Below are 5,311 nucleotides of genomic sequence, written 5' to 3' on the forward strand. Positions count from 1 at the left end.
GAGAGAGCTTTTAACCAGTTGAAGGCACGTTTCACTGAGGCTCCCGTGTTGGCGCATCCGGACCCTTCATTAGCGTTCATAGTGGAGGTGGATCGGTCCGAGGCTGGTGTTGGAGCCGTGCTATCACAGCGCTCGGGCACGCCACCGAAGCTCCGTCCCTGTGTCTTCTTTTCTAAGAAGTTGGGTCCGGCGGAGCGGACTATGATGTGGGGACAGGGAGTTACTAGCTATGGTAAAAGCCTCAGAGTGTGGAGACACTGGTCGAGGGGCTAAATACCCTTTTCTCATCTGGACTGACCATCGCAATCTGGAGTATATCCGAGAGGCGAGGAGATTGAATCCGCGTCAGGCAGGTGGCCATGTTTTTTACTCGTTTAGATTTACGATCTCTTACCGACCAGGTCCCTCAAACAAGGCCGACGCGCTGTCTCGTCTCTATGACACGGATGACCGGCCCATCGATCCGACTCCCATCCTTCCCGCCTCATGTCTGGTGGCTCCGGTGGTATGGGAGGTGGACGCGGACATCGAGCGGGCGTTGAGGGTAGAACCTGCGCCGCCCAGTGTCCGACTGGCCGTAGGTACGTACCGCTTGGGTTCGTGATCGATTGATTCGGTGGGCTCACTCAATACCTGCTTCGGGTCATCCGGGGGTGGAGAGGACAGTGCGTGGTCTTAGAGGGAAATACTGGTGGCCCACCTTGGCTAAGGGTGAGACTCTATGTCTCCTCCTGCTCGGTATGCGCTCAGAGTAAGGCTCCTAGGCACCTACCAAGGGGGAAGTTACAACCCCTTCCGGTTCCACAACGGCCATGTCTCATCTATCAGTAGATTTTTTGACGGATCTTCCTCCGTCTCAGGGAACACTACATTTGTGTCGTTGTGGATCGGTTCTCTAAGTCCTGTCGTCTCCTCCCATTGCCTGGTCTCCCTACGGCCCTACAGACTGCGGAGGCTCTATTTACCCACGTCTTCCGGCATTATGGGGTGCCGGAGGATATCGTATCTGATCGAGGTCCCAGTTCACGTCCCGGGTATGGAGGGCGTTTATGGAGCGTCTGGGTCTCGGTCAGCCTCACCTCTGGGTATCACCCCGAAAGTAATGGGCAGGTGGAGAGAGTGAACCAGGAGGTGGGTAGGTTTCTGAGGTCGTATTGCCAGGACCGGCCAGGAGAATGGGCGAGGTACGTCCGTGGGCGGAGTTGCCCAAAACTCACTCCGCCACTCATCTACGAACATGTCGCCCTTCGAGTGTGTACTGGGGTACCAGCCGGTCCTGGCTCCGTGGCACCAGAGCCAGACTGAGGCTCCTGCGGTGGAGGAATGTACAGCGCTCTAGAGAGACCTGGCGACGGTCCAGGACTCTCTCAAGCAGCCAGTGAAGGGCAGAAGAGGAGCGCTGACCGCCACCGCAGTGAGGCCCCTGTGTTTGCACCAGGGGACAGGGTCTGCTCTCGGCCCGAAACCTGCCCCTCCGCCTGCCCTGCCGGAAGCTGGGGCCGCAGTGTGTGGGCCATTTAAAGTCCTGAGGAGGATAAACGAGGTGTGTTATAGGTTACAACTTCCCTCTTACTATCGTATTAACCCCTCGTTTCATGTGTCTCTCCTCAGGCCGTGGTAGCTGGTTCCCCTGCAGGAAGGTGAGGTACCGGAGTCCCTCCTCCCCCTCTCGACATCGAGGGGTCCCCGGCGTATAGGATCAGAGCCATCTGGACTCAAGACGCCGGGTGAGGGGCCTGCAGTACCTCGTGGACTGGGAGGGGTACGGTCCGGAGGAGAGATGCTGGGTACCGGTGGGGGACATCTTGGATCCGTCCCTGTTGAGGGACTTTCACCGCCTCCATCCGGAGCGCCCTGCTCCTCGCCCTCCGGTCGTCCTCGAGGCCGGAGTCGGCGCGCTGCGGGAGCCGCGCGTCGGGGAGGGGGTACTGTTACGAGTCCCGCCGAGGATGGTGCCTCTTCCCGTTCGGGCGGCGCTCGGCGGTCGTCGTCTCCGGTCTACTAGCTGCCACCGATCCCCTTTTCTGTTATCCTTTTAGTTTGTCTAATTTGTTTCACCTGTTGTGTGTTTAGATTAGGGGTTATTTAAACCCAGTTTGCCCGCTCCCTTTTGTGCGGGCTTGTTTTTCTGTTTCGTGTTTTGGTGTGTATTTTGTGGATTTTGTTATTCTATTGACTTTGGAACATTTCTCTTTACGCGCCCAGTGTTTAGTGTGGCGTCACCGGTTTGTAGGTGATTACGTTAAGGAAATAAAATCCACTTTTTTTGAAAGAGATTCCTGCTCTCTGCACCTGACTCTTGTTTCCACCACTGGAATTGTAACACATATGACCTACATTTCCTCAACAGCAAAGCTAAGGGGGTCATGGACACCTTGAATATTTCATTTTCTTTCTTTAATTTGTCAAGCTGAGCTAAAGGCACTTGTAAACACATTAGATACCAAAACACTGAACGGGAGAATAAAGCACTCAAGGGGATGCCTACCCATGGAGGAATTCAGTTAAATGCGTTTTATTCAGGCATATGAGTTCAGGCTGACTGATATGTTCGCCGTAGCTAAACACAAACCCTGTAAGTCAAACCTTGACAGTGTTGCATTTGGCCAGTCACCATACAAACGGTTCTGAAACAATAATTACACTAATAGAAGAGACAAAGCAAACATACAGTATGTGGTGCCAGCTGCATTTGCACTTTTAATGGCTGTTTGTTGAGAGCATATCTAAAGTGTTGGCCTTCAACAACAAAAATGCTTTAGTAGCTTCACACATTGTGTGTGTTTAATCACACAAACAGAGTTATTTATCACAAATAAATATCGATCTGTATTTAACAAAAGGCACCCAGTGTATTAGCTAATAACTAGTCAAACTGCTAAAGCAACACACTGCCAGAGGTCAGAGGTGGACCTATTAAATACCATGAAATAACCCACTGGGCACTAACTGGTTAAAGAACACATTCTTATTTTCAATGACGGCCTAGGAACGGTGGGTTAACTGCCTTGTTCAGGGGCAGAACGACAAATTTTTACCTTGTCAGCTCGGGGATTCAATCTTGCAACCTTACGGTTAACTAGTCCAACGCTCTAACCACCTGCCTTACATTGCACTCCACAAGGAGCCTGCCTGTTACGCGAATGCAGTAAGAAGCCAAGGTAGTTGCTAGCTAGCATTAAACGTATCTTATAAGAAACAATCAATCAATCAATCATAATCACTAGTTAACTACACATGGTTGATGATATTACTAGTTTATCTAGCGTTTCCTGCGTTGCATATAATCGATGCGGTGCGCATTCGCGAAAAAGGACTGTCGTTGCTCCAACATGTACCTAACCATAAACATTAATGCCTTTCTTAAAATCAATACACAAGTATATATTTTGAAACCTGCATATTTAGTTAATATTGCCTGCTAACATGAATTTCTTTTAACTAGTGAAATTGTGTCACTTCTCTTGCAACAGAGTCAGGGTATATGCAGCAGATTGGGCCACCTGGCTCGTTGCGAACTGTGTGAAGACGATTTCTTCCTAACAAAGACAGCCAACTTCGCCAAATGGGGGATGATTTAACAAAAGCGCATTTGCGAAAAAAGCACAATCGTTGCACGACTGTACCTAACCATAAACATCAATGCCTTTCTTAAAATCAATACACAGAAGTATATATTTTTAAACCTGCATATTTAGCTAAAAAAATCCAGGTTAGCAGACAATATTAATCAGGTGAAATTGTGTCACTTCTCTTGCGTTCATTGCACGCAGAGTCAGGGTATATGCAAGTTTGGGCTGCCTGGCTCGTTGCGAACTAATTTGCCAGAATTTTACGTAATTATGACATAACATTAAAGGTTGTGCAATGTAACAGGAATATTTATGGACTTATGGATGCCACCTGTTAGATAAAATACGAAACGGTTACGTATTTCACTGAAAGAATAAACGTTTTGTTTTCAAGATGATAGTTTCCGATTTCGACCATATTAATGACCTACGGCTTGTATTTCTGTGTGTTATTATGTTATAATTAAGTCTATGATTTGATCGAGCAGTCTGACTGGGGGATGGTAGGCACCAGCAGGCTCGTAAGAATTCATTCAAACAGCACTTTCGTGCGTTTTGCCAGCAGCTCTTCGCAATGCTTCAAGCATTGCGCTGTTTATGACTTCAAGCCTATCAACTCCCGAGATTAGGCTGGTGTAACRGATGTGAAATGGCTAGGTAGTTAGCGGGGTGCGCGTTAATAGRGTTTCAAACGTCACTCGCTCTGAGACTTGGAGTAGTTGTTCCCTTTGCTCTGCATGGGCCGCGGCTTTTGTGGAGCGATGGGTAACGATGCTTCGAGGGTGGCTGTTGTCGATGTGTTCCTGGTTCGAGCCCACACTGGCAATACTAAAGTGCCTATAAGAACATCCAATAGTCAAAGGTATATGAAATACAAATCGTATAGAGAAATGGTCCTATAATTCCTATAATCACTAGAACCTAAAACTTCTTACATGGAATATTGAAGACTCATGTTAAAAGGAACCACCAGCTTGCTCATGTTCTGAGCAAGGAACTTAAACGTTAGCTATCTTACATGGCACATATTACACTTTTACTTTCTTCTCAACACTTTGTTTTTGCATTATTTAAACCAAATTGAACATGTTTCATTATTTATTTGAGGCTAAATTGATTTTATTGATGTATTATATTAAGTTAAAATAGGTGTTCATTCAGTATTGTTGTAATTGTCATTATTACAAATAAATTTAAAAATAAACCTATTAATCGGTATCGGCTTTTTTTGGTCCTCCAATAATCAGTATCGGTATTGAAAAATCATAATCGGTCGACCTCTACTCTATGTACATAGGGCAATGCAGTCTCTAAGGTGCAGGGTAGACTACCGGGTGGTAGTCGGCTAGTAAGCGTGACTAAGGTTCAGGGCAGGTTATTTGGGCGGAGGCCAGCTAGTGGTGACTTTTTCACAGTCTGATGGCCTGAAGATAAACAGCTTATATCAGTCTCTCTGTCCCAGCTTTGATGCACCTCTACCGTCTTCTCCTTCTAGATCAGGGATGGGCAACTGGCGGCCCTTGGCCCTCGGATCAATTTCCATAACAACAACAAATACTGTTGTGAGAGAGAATACACAAGGTGCAATTTAGACATTTGGTGGTACATCAAAATAAAATCTCTTGTTATGTCAGTCACTCAATTAGCCCATGTCAGCTAAAAGGTTTTATATTGGTAAGTTGGTCTAGCGGCCAGCTATCTAAACTTGTAGTAATCAAGATCAAATTTATTTTGTTAGT

Source organism: Salvelinus sp. IW2-2015, linkage group LG14, assembly GCF_002910315.2.
Source record: "Salvelinus sp. IW2-2015 linkage group LG14, ASM291031v2, whole genome shotgun sequence".
NCBI lineage: Eukaryota > Metazoa > Chordata > Actinopteri > Salmoniformes > Salmonidae > Salvelinus > Salvelinus sp. IW2-2015.